The sequence below is a fragment of the Salvelinus namaycush genome, chromosome 14 (genome assembly GCF_016432855.1).
Source record: "Salvelinus namaycush isolate Seneca chromosome 14, SaNama_1.0, whole genome shotgun sequence".
Taxonomy (NCBI): domain Eukaryota; kingdom Metazoa; phylum Chordata; class Actinopteri; order Salmoniformes; family Salmonidae; genus Salvelinus; species Salvelinus namaycush.
In genome coordinates, this window is record NC_052320.1 from 21881264 (window position 1) to 21897942 (window position 16679).

The window sequence follows — 16679 nt, forward strand, 5'->3', positions numbered from 1 at the left end:
AGATTATGTACTTTCTATCTGTCTGCAAGAGCAGGAGAGAAAAATACAGAGAGCAACAAAAGAGAGGTTAGAGGAGGAGAGCGAAAGTGAAAACAGACACAGAATGAAAGCAGCAGTAACAGCACTTTTATTTCATCAAAGAGGACTAGCAGATTGCACTAGCAGGCCAAAGGGACTCTCGACAAACAAACAGGTTTTCAATTACCTGTGTGGGAATTAATGCATTAGCCATTCGCTAACAAGATCTAACCTCAACCACGACCAAGCACAAAGGAATAATGCTGGGCTCAAGGAACCTTCTTTGTCCCTTTTTCACAAACATGCTCAAATTCTAAGCAGAGACTCTTCTCAGTAGATGGCAGCCTTACACACTCAAAAATACTTCTCTCTCTCTGCCTCTGTCCCTCTCTATCCCTCCCCTATCCACCTCCCCCTCTCTTCTCTGAATGACGTTTGAGCTTTCACTTCAAATTGAGGAAGTTTTCTATACCTGGTGCTTCGATGGAGATTGAATGTATGCTTGACTGCTTTCTGTACCTCAGATTGATCTACATTTATGTGCCCATGATTTTAGTATTTTGGTTAATATATTTATACTTTTTATAGTAAAAATGTTCTGTTGATGTTAATGTTGATGTCCACACATGGTATGCCAGTAGCTTGCATTCAGTCGGATGTTAAATATAGTCATCCAATATCCACCACTGTAATTTGCCGTGAGGATAGGAGCAAATAAATATAGATGGGACATATGAAGACTGATTGGAATTCTACGGGCTATATTTTATTTGTATCTGTATCTCAATTTAGAAAGTATACCACAGGTACACACACACACACACACACACACACACACACACACACACACACACACACACACACACACACACACACACACACACACACACACACACACACACACACACACACACACACACACACACACACATACACACACACACTATGTAAGCAGTGTCTAACCAAACAGCAAACTATCACTGTGTTACCTTCACAGAACACATTAGATGTTGATTGAACAACCCATATAATACAATTCAATACAACACATTTTTCTTGCTTTTCATTTCATGGACTGTTTCATGGCCTTTTATTAGTGGGGTGAACTAATTTGTAAAAGAAAAGTTGTTTAGTAGTCTTTCTCCAGAGAATATTGCATATGTAAGGACACATAAGGAATGCATACTACTGACTAAAGCAGATTCAAGTTAATGGAAGGACAATTTGATTGGCTCTAGCATGGCCCCTATTCAATCATGCGGTTGTTGAAATTCAAATACTTATTGAGCTGCTCTTATCTTAGCTTCAGTCAGCTTGGATTTGTGTCCATTCTATTCACCATATTTTCCTTCAGAGGATACAGCACATGTACTGGACTGTACAGGGCATTCAGAAAGTATTCAGACCTGTTGACTTTTTCCACATTTTGTTACGTTACAGCCTTATTCTAAAATGGATTAAATCGTTTTTTCCCTCATCAATCTATACATATATACTATCAATACCCCATAATGACAAAGCAAAAACAGGTTTTTGGAAATGTTTGTAAAAGTATAAAAAAATAAATAATGAAATATCACATTTACATAAGTATTTAGACCCTTTACTCAGTACTTTGTTGAATCACCTTTGGCAGCGATTAAAGCCTTGAGTCTTTTTGGGTATGACGCTACAAGCTTGGCACACCTATATTTGGGGAGTTTCTCCCATTCTTCTCTGCAGATCCTCTCAAGCTCTGTCAGGTTGGATGGGGAGCGTCACTACACAGCTATTTTCAGGTCTCTCCAGGGATGTTCGATTGAGCTGGGCCACTCAAGGACATTCAGAGACCTGCCCCGAAGCCACTTCTGCGTTGTCTTAGCTGTGTGCTTAGGGTTGTTGTCCTGTTGGAAGGTGAACCTTCGCCTCAGTCTGAGGTCCTGAGTGCTCTGGAGCAGATATTCCTCAAGTATCTCTCTGTACTTTGCTCTGTTCATCTTTCCCTCGATCCTGACTAGTCTCCCAGTCTGTGCCGCTGAAAAACATCCCCACAACATGATGCCGCCACCACCATGCTTCACCGTAAGGATGGTGCCAGGTTTCCCCCAGACCTGACGCTTGGCGTTCACGCCAAAGAGTTACATTTTGTTTCTCATGGTCTGAGAGTCCTTTAGGTGCCTTATGGTAAACTCCACGTGGGCTGTCATGTGCCTTTTACTGAGGAGTTGCTTCCGTCTGGCCACTCTACCATAAATGCCTTACTGTTGGAGTGTTGCAGAGATGGTTGTCCTTCTGGAAGGTTCTCCCATCTCCACAGAGGAACTCTGGAGCTCTGTCAGAGTGAACATTGGGGTCTTGGTCACCTCCCTGACCAAGGCCCTTCTCCCCTGACTGCTCAGTTTGGCCGGGTGGCCAGCTCGAGGAAGAGTCTTGGTGGTTCAAAACTTCTTCCATTTAAGAATGATGGCCACTGTGTTCTTGGGGACCTTCAATGCTGCAGAAATTTGTTGGTACCCTTCCCCAGATCTGTGCCTCGACACAATCCTGTCTCGGAGCTCTACTGACAAATCCTTTGACCTCATGGCTTGATTTTTGCTCTGACATGCCCTGTCAACTCTGGGACCTTATATAGACAGGTGTGTGCCTTTCCAAATAATGTCCAATCAATTAAATTTAGAAACATCTCAAGGATGATCAATGGAAACAGGATGCACCTGAGCTATATCAAAGGGTATGAATACTTATGTAAATAAGGTATTTCTGTTTTCTATTTTTAATACATTTGCAAACATTTCAAAATAACTGTTTTTACTTTGTCATTCTGGGGTATTGTGTGTAGATTGATGAGGAACAAAATGTATTTCATCCATTTTAGAATAAGGCTGTAACGTAACAAAATGTGGGAAAAGGGAATGTACATAAGGACAGCGCTTTACTGAGTAGGTTAGCTTCAGGTTCGTGGAAGGACACATGTATGGAACTGCAACATGAAGGCTTGTCTCTGATTGTGCCCGGAAGATTTAGGATGTGATTAAGGTTGCATGGACAGAAAGGCACAATAGGCTCAGTACATTATTAACAGTAATTGAAAAGTAGTATGCACATAAGCAGCCCCCCAATTAATTTATTCTGCATTTTATTCAAATCAACGCGAATGGGAAAGGCCACATCATTTGAATTATACACAGTATGACTACTATAAATTGTGGCAGTGTGATTTGTATTTTGATTGTCAAACCTTTTAAAAAGAAACAATACTGAATATACCTCTGTATGAAATGAGGTGATCGGGTGATCTACTTGAAAGACTGGAGGAAAATGTCATGGAATGTCGTAATGTTAAAAAAATAAATTATTCAATCTGTTGTAGATATCAGCGGCTGAAACAGTGGATGGGGATTTAAATTACTTACAGTGCAGTCAAAAATGTGATTTTCCTGTGTTTTATATATAGTTCCACACTATGAGGTTAGAATAATACTGTGAAATTTTGAATATGACGATAATGCCCCTTTAGTGTAAGAGCTGTTTAAAACGACCACCTGAAATGTAAGCCTGTTTTGGTGGGATGGAGTTTTGGCCTGCCTGGTGAATTAATATAACAGACCAATAAGAAAGAGAGTTCCGAACCTCTATGCCAATAACAGCTAGTTTTCAGTTTTCCCCTCCCTACTCAGATCACTCCTAGACAGTCCTAGCTAATTTCTTGCTTGAGACATTGCTCTTTGATAAGAAGCTAATTTAGTTTATTTTTGACAATTTTAATTGAAAACAATCACAGTAAGGTACTTAATTGTTACCCATAAATTATTTGATATTTAGATAAAAACCACTGCATTGGACCTTTAAGTGTTTTCCCTTATGAATTTAAATGGGAAAATAATGTATAATGATCAAGGGGGGCTTTGAAAACTGGTCACAGGAGATGTGTTTTAATATACGGCCGGTCCGAACGGTAGCGAATGGAAAGGAAATATGAAGTCTTGATTGTGGCATAGTGGCCGACCGTATACCGTTTCTGTCAGCAGAATGTTCGGGCATAATTAGGAAAGTGTGCACAATAGCTCCCCATGTTCAAAGTGAAAGGTCCTTTAATGTTGCTTCAGCTTGTATGCAGCTCGCAGCGCTCCTCCTTGCTCTGTTGGAGGACTGTTGAGGATCCCTCAAGTGACCCCCTGCCCGTTCTAACAGGCGCTACTGTAGCTACAGTGTCTGGGGCCCCATCCAGTAAGAATACGAGGCTTCCCAAATGGCACCATATTTACTATATTTAGTGCACTACATTTGACCAGGGACAATAGGGGTCTGGTCAAAATCAAATCAGAGTTTATTTGCATCAAACACAGTTTGTGTGATAGTGGCAAAGTTGGTTTGACATTGGATAGCCTATCTCTGGGGCTAGTTAGGGGCTGTCAATAAATAACACAATGTTGCACATCTTTAGTTTGTCTCATGAAATGCTTTCAATATTTCTATATGAATTTATAGAATTTATAGTTGGTTTGATGTTTTTAAGTCATTGACATTTGGAGCTACTAACATTGTAAAATATTGTCCCATGTACATTGTGTAATTTACTGATGGTCCCTAATTAGCCCCATAGGAACATCAAATAAGTGGAAGAAGTGAGTGGGATAACTGGGCCCAAAATCTATCTTCTCCAGCAGGTGGCGTTTAAAAGAAATTCTCTCACCAATCAAGGAGGTTTGTATTGAAGACAATGAGCGAGTGTCAAATTTGGTTAACAAAAAATGTAATGAGTGTACTGATATAAGTAGGACACATGACATCCTGGAAGAAAAAACACTTTATATCTGGGTGTGCCTGGTTGTCACTAATTCCCACAGCCACAAAGTCATAAACCCCAGCTATTTTTACTATTTTAAACCTAACCTTAACCACACTGCTAAACGTATGCCTAACCCTAACCTTAAGTTAATGAATGACCAAAAAGCAAATTTGTGTTTTTCTGAATTTTTCAGATTTAGCCAATTTTGAGTTTGTGACTGTGGTAACTTATGGAAACCATTGTGCCTGTTGTTCACACGTGTATCTTCCCTCTCATTGGCTAGAATGGTCCCGACTGCCTTCCTTTTTTGAAGACATTTATTTTCATTGTTGGAGCGGCTACTAGAGGGTCAATATAATGGATAATCTGTGGTCAAACTAAATTGACCATGGGTATTACGATCTGGTTGTGTGCAGCTGCACTCCGAATTGATGATTACTTGGGTGCTGCCAGCTGTGGGCATGTAGGCAGGATTAAAATAAACCCAACCCAAGGAAAACTGTTACGTCAGTGATGTGTACGACAAGGAACTTGAAGCTTTTCACCTTCTCCACTGCTGCCCAGACGATGTGGATGGGGGCGTGGTCCCTGTGCTGTCTCCTGAAGTCCACGATCAGCTCCTTCGTTTTGTTGACGTTAAGGGAGAGGTTACTTCATTCCGTGACATACAATTCTTTCCTATCGTCCTGTCACCAAAATGACTGTACAGAATTGAAACTTTGTAGTCAATTTTGACACTAGGATAAATGTTTCCGACTCATATCTATAGGCCATTTTTCAAAACAAGTGGATTTTTGGGGTAGTCACTCTTTAATAACCTCTTGGAAATAGGGGGCGCTGTTTTCACTTTGTGAAAAAATCATGCCCAAATTAAACGGCCTCGTACTCTGTTCTAGATCATACAATATGCATATTATTATTACTATTGGATAGAAAACACTCTGAAGTTTCTAAAACTGTTTGAATTATATCTTTGAGTAAAACAGAACTCATTTGGCAGCAAACTTCCAAACAGGAAGTGAAAATTCTGAAAGTGGGGCTCTGTGTCAGGGCTTGCCTATTCAATTACCTTTTATTTATGGATCTGTATGCACTTCATACGCCTTCCACTAGATGTCAACAGGCAGTAGAATGTTGAATGGGGTTTCTAGCTTGATGTGAGACCGAATGAGAGCTTTTGGAGTGACAGGTCCACCCTATTGGCAGTATTCAACTGCGCACCAGGGAACCCCACATTGTCTTCTGAAATGCGTTAGGTATACACGACGAAATGCTCCGTCTCGGACTTTATTGGATACATATGAGAAAAACATCATAAAGATGGATTTTCAACCGAGTTTGACCAGTTTATTCGACGTTTATTGTGACTTTTGGAATTTTTCGTTCCATGCGCCAAGAGTTCATGGACATGTGCGCTCCACCATGCTAGCCAAAGTTGCTAATTCGACAGAAGAAATGGACATTCTAAAACAAAACAACGATTTATTGTGGAACTAGGACTCCTTGCACTACATTCTGATGGAAGATAATCAAAGGTAAGAGAATATTTATGATGTTATTTCGTATTTTTGTGGTATATGTTGGCTCCAACAAGGCGGAGAATTGGTGGGCGCTGTCTCACAATATTGCATGCTGTACTTTGTACTAAAGTTATTTTTTTAAATCTAACACAGCGGTTGCATTAAGAACCAGTGTATCTTTCATTTGCTGTACAACATGTATTTTTTAGTAAAGTTTATGATGAGTTTTTTTGGTTAGATTACGTGACTGTCCAAAATTTCTCCGGACAATTTGGTGCATTATGGCGACGTATTCACAATGTAAAACCAGGATTTGTAGCTATAAATATGCACATTTTCGAACAAAACATAAATGTATTAAATGTATTGTATGCATAAATGTAAATGTATTGCATCAGACTGTCATCTGATGAAGTTGTTCAAAGGTTAGTGATTAATTTTATCTCTATTTGTGGGTTTTGTGAAAGCTACCTTTGCGGTGGAAACATGGCGTTGTGTGTTTGGCTATTGTGGTGAGCTAACATAAATATATATTGTGTTTTCGCTGTAAAACATTTTAAAAATCGGAAATGATGGCTGGATTCAAAAGATGTTTATCTTTCATTTGCTGTATTGGACTTGTGATTTCATGAAATTATATTATATGATATCCCTGTGGCGCTAGGCTAGGCTATGCTAGTCAGCTTTTTTGATGAGGATGATCCCGAATCCGGGATGGGGGGTCCGTATTAACAGAGGCCTCTAATCAGGAAGTGACTTAACCCACTAGATGACAGTTGTCACTAGCTTCCATAGCCACAAATCCATAAACCCGCCCATTTCTACAATTTATCTTCTTAAAATTGCATTTTAAACCTAACCTTAATCACACTGCTAACCTTATGCCTAACCTTAAATTAAAAAAGCACATTTTTGTAGACACTTTTGACTTTATGGCTGTGGAATCTGACTTTGTGGCTTTGGAAGCTAGTGGAAACCCTAGATCCTTCAAACTCAACTCTGGACCTAGAAGTCAGTTCCACTGCGTCATTGTTGCCCTCTAATCAGGGAATGATTTAGAACTGGGACACCAGGTGGGTGAAATTAATTATCAGGTAGAACAGAAAACCAGCAGGCTCCGGACCTCGTAGGGTAAGAGTTGATTACCCCTGTCCTAGATGATAGGTTAACAGGAGGGACTATACTTTTATTATTTATTCTATTGCACTCTTGCACTTATTCTATCAGCCTGCTAAACATCGGTTCAAAGGTATACGTAGTTCAATATCCTGACCTCTGCTCCTTATAAATATTCACAAATGAGAGAGCACTCCTATGGCCATCAGAGATAATGTGGCCCTCTGATCTCTCCCTTCCTCCGTGTCACATCCCATAAGGCTTGGGGTCAAAGATCAGCCAATTTTGTGGTCACGGCACGGTCTGTCAGTTTGAGACATTTTCAAGGGTAATCGAATGCTTCTGCTTTACATCTATAACATCTGCAAGTCTGTGTACATGACCAATACACTTTGATTTGATTTTGATTTGACACAAACACACTCTCCTAGACAAACAGACACGTTACCATCATGTAACATGATATCATGTAAGTTCTTCTGATGTACAGTGGCGGCGCGTTATTCAGGGCAGGTGGGCCGCACCACTATCTAGGAGATAGCCCTGATTTGTGTGTAATTCTATCAATCATTGATGTCAAAACTTTATATATCAGTTGGCAAACAATGTTTTAAAAAATCACTTGAGCTAATAAAGCATTGATGGTCGCTTCTCTGTTGTATTGTTATTTTGATTGGTTTTATTTGAGTCAGGAAGCTCCCTAAAGGTGCTTACCACTGTTGGGGAAGCTACTCTGAAAATATAGTTCACCAAGTTACCAATTACTTCAAACTGGAAGGCATTAAGCTACCCTTAAGAAAAATAGTTTACTTTAACTAAAGTTACTTTAAAAACAACATATAAACTACTTCAGGAAACATTAACAAATGTAAATCTGAAATGTCATAGACTACAAACTACAAGAACAGTTCCCTTTAGGATCATATTGTGGTAAACCGTGGGGTGTTGGGTTGAGCGTGCAGAGATTGACACAGAGACAGGGAGGCTTTAGTCCGCAAAAACAACTTTAGTAAGACAGAAAATAGACATAACAAGGAAAATCACTTAGGTTTGGCTCGGTCCTTCTTCTCTACTTTGCCTGGTGTCGGTCTCTCCCCGTTCTCTCTCGCGGTGTGCCACCGTGCTCCTTTTATTTGGCCTCCACGGCTGTGTCAGGGTGCCCAGCTCCCGTATTCCCAGCAGAGGGAGCCAACGTTGCCTCACATACCTCCCCTCTATTACCATCCCCCGGGGTAGACCTCCTGGGATACCACCCCCCCCCCCCCCTTAGCCCTGACTGGGAGGGAGGCATGCTTAGGGCTAGGATTGCATCCCTCCTGGATAGGGCGTCCACATTGCCGTGCTGGGCCCCCGACCTGTGGATGACAGAAAGAGAATCACTGTAAAGACAGGAACCAGCGGGTGACACGGTCATTCGTGTCCTTACCTCTTGCCATCCACACAAGGGGGGCATGATCAGTGAACAGGGTGAACTTCCTCCTGAGGTGGTAATACTTGAGGGTGTCCAGTGCCCACTTCACGGCGAGGCACTCCTTCTCGACAATCGAGTATTTCTTCTCCCTCGGGAGGAGCTTCCTGCTGACATACATGATGGGGTGCTCCTCGCCTTCCTGCTCTTGGGACAAAACGGCCCCTATGCCTGTGTCAGACGTGTCTGTCTGGACCAGGAGGTTTTTTGAGAAGTCCGGGGTGACGAGTATACGGGTGCGAACATAGCGCATCCTTCAGGGCCTGGAACGCCGCCTCTGTGTCCTCTGTCCATCGCACCGTCTGGGGTAGTCGTGTCTTTGTTAAGTCTGTGAGTGGAGAAGCTATTGCTGCAAAGTTAGGTACAAATCTACTGTAGTACCCTGCTAACCCCAGGAATGACTTCACCTGCCTCTTGGTTCGGGGGACCAGCCATGCCCTAATGGCAGCAATTTTTCTTTCTTGGTGTTTCACATTTCCCCTCCTGATCTGATAGCCCAGGTACTCCACCTCGGCGTAGCCCAGCTTGCACTTGTGGGGATTCGCGGTCAGACCTGCATCCCTTACCCCATAAACCACGGCCTGTAACCTACAATGATGTGACTCCCAACTGTCACTGTGCACAATTATGCCATCCAGATAAGCAGCTGCGTACTCACTGTGCGGCCGCAGGACGCGGTCCATGAGTTGCTGAAAGGTCACAGGTGCACCGTGGAGCCCAAAAGGCAGAACCCGGTAGTGGGATAGCCCCCCCGGGGTGGAGAAGGCAGTCTTCTCCCGGGAGACCGCTGCCAGTACCCCTTCGTCAGATCCAAGCGGTCGATCAGTTCGTCCACCCGGGGCATGGGGTAGGCATCGAACTTATTGACCTCGTTCAGGCCCCGGAAGTCATTATAGAAGCGGACGGTTCCGTCCGGTTTCGGAACCAGTACTATGGTGCTAAACCACTCACCGTGTGACTCCTCCAGTACCCCCATTTCGAGCATTGTCATTGTCACTTCTTGCTTGGGCTTGGGCCATCCTTCCCTCTGTGCCGTCCTCTTGACGATGGACAAATACGACTCCACGTCATCTTCCTCCCGTAACTGAACCAGGAACTGATTTGGGCAAGACTCCTGAGCCCTCCCAACCTTCAATTGGGCTACCTCCGCTACCAGTCTGTGGTTGTGTTGGTGCTGCTCCTCCAGTGCTTGCTCCTGGAGAGCCTGTTGCTTCTGCTGGCTGAGGATGAACTGAGCCACCAACTCCTCCATGGTAATCTCCGTACGCTCGACCCCACGGCACCCAAAGCTACTGAGTTGCCCGCATTCTCCACCATATGTGGTAAACCGTGGGGTTTTGGGTTGAGCGTGCAGAGATTGACAGAAAGAAAGGAAATTATTACCTACTTCACCCATACACTATACAGTTGAAGTAGGAGGTTTACATACACCTTAGCCAAACACATTTAAACTCAGTTTTTCACAATTCCTGACATTTAATCCGAGTAAAAAGTCCCTGTCTTAGGTCAGTTAGGATCACCACTTTATTTTAAGAATGTGAAATGTCAGAATAATAGTAGAGATAATGATTTAATTCATCTTTTATTTATTTTATCACATTCCCAGTGGGTCAGAAGTTTACATACACTCAATTAATATTTGGTAGCATTGCCTTTAAATTGTTTAACTTGGATCAAGCGTTTCAGGTAGCCTTCCACAAACTTGGGTGAATTTTGGCCCACTCCTCCTGACAGAGCTGGTGTAACTGAGTCAGGTTTGTAGGCCTCCTTGCTCGTACACGTTTTTTCAGTTTTGCCCACAGATTTTGTATAGAATTGAGGTCAGGGCATTGTGATGGCCACTCCAATACCTTGACTTTGTTGTCCTTAAGCCATTTTGCCACAACTTTGGAAGTATGCTTGGGGTCATTGTTCATTTGGAAGACCCATTTGCGACCAAGCTTTAACTTCCCGACTGATGTCTTGAGATGTTGCTTCAATATATCCACATCATTTTCCTCCCTCATGATGCCATCTATTTTGTGAAGTGCACCAGTCCCTCCTGCAGCAAAGCAACGCCACAACATGATGCTGCCACCCCCGTGCTTCACAGTTAGGATGGTGTTCTTCGGCTTGCAAGCATCCCCCTTTTTCCTCCAAACATAATGTTCAAATCAAATCAAATCAAGTTTATTTTATATAGCCCTTCGTACATCAGCTAATATCTCGAAGTGCTGTACAGAAACCCAGCCTAAAACCCCAAACAGCAAGCAATGCAGGTGTAGAAGCACGGTGGCTAGGAAAAACTCCCTAGAAAGGCCAAAACCTAGAAGGAAACCTAGAGAGGAACCAGGCTATGAGGGGTGGCCAGTCCTCTTCTGGCTGTGCCGGGTGGAGATTATAACAGAACATGGCCAAGATGTTCAAAATGTTCATAAGTGACAAGCATGGTCAAATAATAATCAGGAATAAATGTCAGTTGGCTTTTCATAGCCGATCATTAAGAGTTGAAAACAGCAGGTCTGGGACAGGTAGGGGTTCCATAACCGCAGGCAGAACAGTCGAAACTGGAATAGCAGCAAGGCCAGGTGGACTGGGGACAGCAAGGAGTCATCATGCCCAGTAGTCCTGACGTATGGTCCTAGGGCTCAGGTCCTCCGAGAGAGAGAAAGAAAGAGAGAAGGAGAGAATTAGAGAGAGCCAAGATTTTCAAAATGTTCATAAATGACAAGCATGGTCAAATAATAATCAGGAATAAATGTCAGTTGGCTTTTCATAGCCGATCATTAAGAGTTGAAAGCAGCAGGTCTGGGACAGGTAGGGGTTCCATAACCGCAGGCAGAACAGTTGAAACTGGAACAGCAGCAAGGCCAGGTGGACTGGGGACAGCAAGGAGTCATCATGCCCGGTAGTCCTGACGTATGGTCCTAGGGCTCAGGTTCTCCGAGAGAGAGAAAGAAAGAGAGAAGGAGAGAATTAGAGAGAGCATACTTAAATTCACACAGGACACTGGATAAGACAGGAGAAGTACTCCAGATTTAACCAACTGACCCTAGCCCCCGACACATAAACTACTGCAGCATAAATACTGGAGGCTGAGACAGGAGGGGTCAGGAGACACTGTGGCCCCATCCGATGATACCCCCGGACAGGGCCAAACAGGAATGATATAACCCCACCCACTTTGCCAAAGCACAGCCCCCGCACCACTAGAGGGATATCTTCAACCACCAACTTACAATCCTGAGACAAGGCCGAGTATAGCCCACAAAGATCTCCACCACAGCACAAACCAAGGGGGGGCGCCAACCCAGACAGGAAGATCACGTCAGTAACTCAACCCACTCAAGTGACGCACCCCTCCTAGGGACGGCATGAAAGAGCACCAGTAAGCCAGTGACTCAGCCCCTGTAATAGGGTTAGAGGCAGAGAATCCCAGTGGAGAGAGGGGAACCGGCCAGGCAGAGACAGCAAGGGCGGTTCGTTGCTCCAGAGCCTTTCCGTTCACCTTCACACTCCTGGGCCAGACTACACTCAATCATATGACCTACTGAAGAGATGAGTCTTCAGTAAAGACTTAAAAGTTGAGACCGAGTCTGCGTCTCTCACATGGGTAGGCAGACCGTTCCATAAAAATGGAGATCTATAGGAGAATGCCCTGCCTCCAGCTGTTTGCTTAGAAATTCTAGGAACAATTAGGAGGCCTGCGTCTTGTGACCGTAGTGTACGTGTAGGTATGTACGGCAGGACCAACTCGGAAAGATAGGTAGGAGCAAGCCCATGTAACGCTTTATAGGTTAACAGTAAAACCTTGAAATCAGCCCTTGCCTTAACAGGAAGCCAGTGTAGGGAAGCTAGCACTGGAGTAATATGATCAAATTTCTTGGTTCTAGTCAGGATTCTAGCAGCCGTATTTAGTACTAACTGAAGTTTATTTAGTGCTTTATCCGGGTAGCCGGAAAGTAGAGCATTTCAGTAGTCTAACCTAGAAGTAACAAATGCATGGATTAATTTTTCTGCATCATTTTTGGACAGAAAATTTCTGATTTTTGCAATGTTACGTAGATGGAAAAAAGCTGTCCTTGAAACAGTCTTGATATGTTCGTCAAAAGAGAGATCAGGGTCAAGAGTAACGCCGAGGTCCTTCACAGTTTTATTTGAGACGACTTTACAACCATCAAGATTCATTTTCAGATTTAACAGAAGATCTCTTTGTTTCTTGGGACCTAGAACAAGCATCTCTGTTTTGTCCGAGTTTAAAAGTAGAACGTTTTCAGCCATCCACTTCCTTATGTCTGAAACACAGGCTTCTAGCGAGGGCAATTTTGGGGCTTCACCATGTTTCATTGAAATGTACAGCTGTGTGTCATCCGCATAGCAGTGAAAGTTAACATTATGTTTTCGAATAACAACCCCAAGAGGTAAAATATATAGTGAAAACAATAGTGGTCCTAAAACGGAACCTTGAGGAACACCGAAATGTACAGTTGATTTGTCAGAGGACAAACCATTCACAGAGACAAACTGATATCTTTCCGACAGATAAGATCTAAACCAGGCCAGAACTTGTCCGTGTAGACCAATTTGGGTTTCCAGTCTCTCCAAAAGAATGTGGTGATCGATGGTGTCAAAGGCAGCACTAAGGTCTAGTAGCACAAGGACAGATGCAGAGCCTCGGTCTGACGCCATTAAAAGGTCATTTACCACCTTCACAAGTGCAGTCTCAATGCTATGATGGGGTCTAAAACCAGACTGAAGCATTTCGTATACATTGTTTGTCTTCAGGAAGGCAGTGAGTTGCTGCGCAACAGCTTTTTCAAAATTTTTTGAGAGGAATGTAAAATTCGATATAGGCCGATAGTTTTTTATATTTTCCGGGTCAAGGTTTGGCTTTTTCAAGAGAGGCTTTATTGCTGCCACTTTTAGTGAGTTTGGTACACATCCGGTGGATAGAGAGCCATTTATTATGTTCAACATAGGAGGGCCAAGCACATGAAGCAGCTCTTTCAGTAGTTTAGTTGGAATAGGATCCAGTATGCAGCTTGAAGGTTTAGAGGCCATGATTATTTTCATCATTGTGTCAAGAGATATAGTACTAAAACACTTAAGTGTCTCTCCCGATCCCAGGCCCTGGCAGAGCTGTGCAGATCCAGGACAGCTAAGCCCTGGAGGAATACGCAGATTTAAAGAGGAGTCCGTAATTTGCTTTCTAATGATCATGATCTTTTCCTCAAAGAAGTTCATGAATTTATTACTGCTGAAGTGAAAGCCATCCTCTCTTGGGGAATGCTGCTTTTTAGTTAGCTTTGCAACAGTATCAAAAATAAATTTTGGATTGTTCTTATTTTCCTCAATTAAGTTGGAAAAGTAGGATGATCGAGCAGCAGTGAGGGCTCTTCAATACTGCACGGTACTGTCTTTCCAACTTAGTCGGAAGACTTCCAGTTTGGTGTGGCGCCATTTCCGTTCCAATTTTCTGGAAGCTTGCTTCAGAGCTCGGGTATTTTCTGTATACCAGGGAGCTAGTTTCTTATGACAAATGTTTTTCGTTTTTAGTGGTGCAACTGCATCTAGGGTATTGCGCAAGGTTAAATTGAGTTCCTCAGTTAGGTGGTTAACTGATTTTTGTCCTCTGACGTCCTTGGGTAGGCAGAAGGAGTCTGGAAGGGAATCAAGGAATTTTTGTGTTGTCTGAGAATTTATAGCACGACTTTTGATGCTCCTTGGTTGGGGTCTGAGCAGATTATTTGTTGCGATTGCAAACGTAATAAAATGGTGGTCCGATAGTCCAGGATTATGAGGAAAAACATTAAGATCTACAACATTTATTCCATGGGACAAAACTAGGTCCAGAGCATGACTGTGGCAGTGAGTAGGTCCAGAGACATGTTGGACAAAACCCACTGAGTCGATGATGGCTCCGAAAGCCTTTTGGAGTGGGTCTGTGGACTTCTCCATATGAATATTAAAATCACCAAAAATTAGAATATGATCTGCTATGACTACAAGGTCCGATAGGAATTCAGGGAACTCAGAGAGGAACGCTGTATATGGCCCAGGAGGCCTGTAAACAGTAGCTATAAAAAGTGATTGAGTAGGCTGCATAGATTTCATGACTAGAAGCTCAAAAGACGAAAACGTCATTTTTTTTTTTTTTAATTGAAATTTGCTATCGTAAATGTTAGCAACACCTCCGCCTTTGCGGGATGCACGGGGGATATGGTCACTAGTGTAACCAGGAGGTGAAGCCTCATTTAACACAGTAAATTCATCAGGCTTAAGCCATGTTTCAGTCAGGCCAATCACATCAAGATTATGATCAGTGATTAGTTCATTGACTATAACTGCCTTTGAAGTGAGGGATCTAACATTAAGTAACCCTATTTTGAGATGTGAGGTATCACAATCTCTTTTTTTTTTTTTTTTTTTTTTTTTTTTTTTTGGGGTGGATCAGCTTAATATTGCGGAAAGAATGTTGCTTCCAATGTAATTGTCTGCATCATTTCCAATCCCCCATATTTTTTTGGGTAAATATATATATCCATACACGCATGCATACATATATACATATATACATACACATACCTATATAGACATACATACTTTTTTAAAGAATATACCTTTATTATTATTCCCCGCAACCCTACCACCGCTCCCCCAATTGGAGTAAACTAATAAACACTTCTGCTTTTACCTTCAATTTATACATCTTATACCTATTTTACAGACACAGACTACTTTATAATAGTTCTCTCTTGTTTGTTCTTAGTCCTTCCTCTATTTCTGTTGTCCATCCAATTTTATTTCCACTTGTAACTGTGCTATTTCACAAAAGCTCCGCACCTATACACATTTCACAGATCCCGTATGCCCTACATTGTTTATCTTGTTATTAGTCCCACCCTTCAGTTCTACTCAACCCTTCCCATCTATCTTCCAACATCATCCATTTCGGATTTTTATTTGCCATATATTTTTCAACTGTGCTGTGATGCTTCACAAAAGATTTGAACCTTCCTATTCTCATAGCTTCTACAGATTGTAAATTAAAAATAAACATTTTTGCTAAAATAATTATTATATTATTGATTGATTGACTATGGCTTTTCAAATCCCCCAGTATTGCTATCTGTAGCGTTAGTTCTAGGCAAATGTTGCAATTCTTCAGCCATTCCTGGACCTGTGACCAAAAACGAGCTACATATGGACAATACCAAAATAAATGGTCTAATGACTCTGCCTCCTCACAGCAGAATCTACAGAGCTGGGAAGATTGTATACCCCATATATATAACATTCTATTAGTTGCAAGAATTTTGTACAATAATTTAAATTGAAAAATTCGAAGTTTTGAATCCGGCGTTGTTTTGCGTATCAATTCATAAACCATGTGCCATGGAATGGGTACATCGAACATCTCTTCCCAACTATTTTGCAATTTATATGGCACAGCTGTCAGTTTTTTGGTCCTTAAATGAAATTGGTATATGTTTTTATTTATCACACTTTTCTTTAACCATTTATGTTCTTTAATACAGGGCCGACATACAAGTTCCTTACTTTTTTCCCCTTCTACTTGCCTCTTCCATTTTTGTGGTAATGCTGCAATTAATTGGTTGTAATTTTGGGTAGAGCAGACATTTCCATATGTCTGTGTGAGCTGCATGTGTGACATAACTCCACCAGTCCTATTTATGATATCATTCACAAAAATTATACCTTTTTTAAACATTTCTTCGATAAATACAGTTTTTTTATCAATTACTATATTTGAATTTAACCACAATATTTGTTGTACTATTTGTTCCGT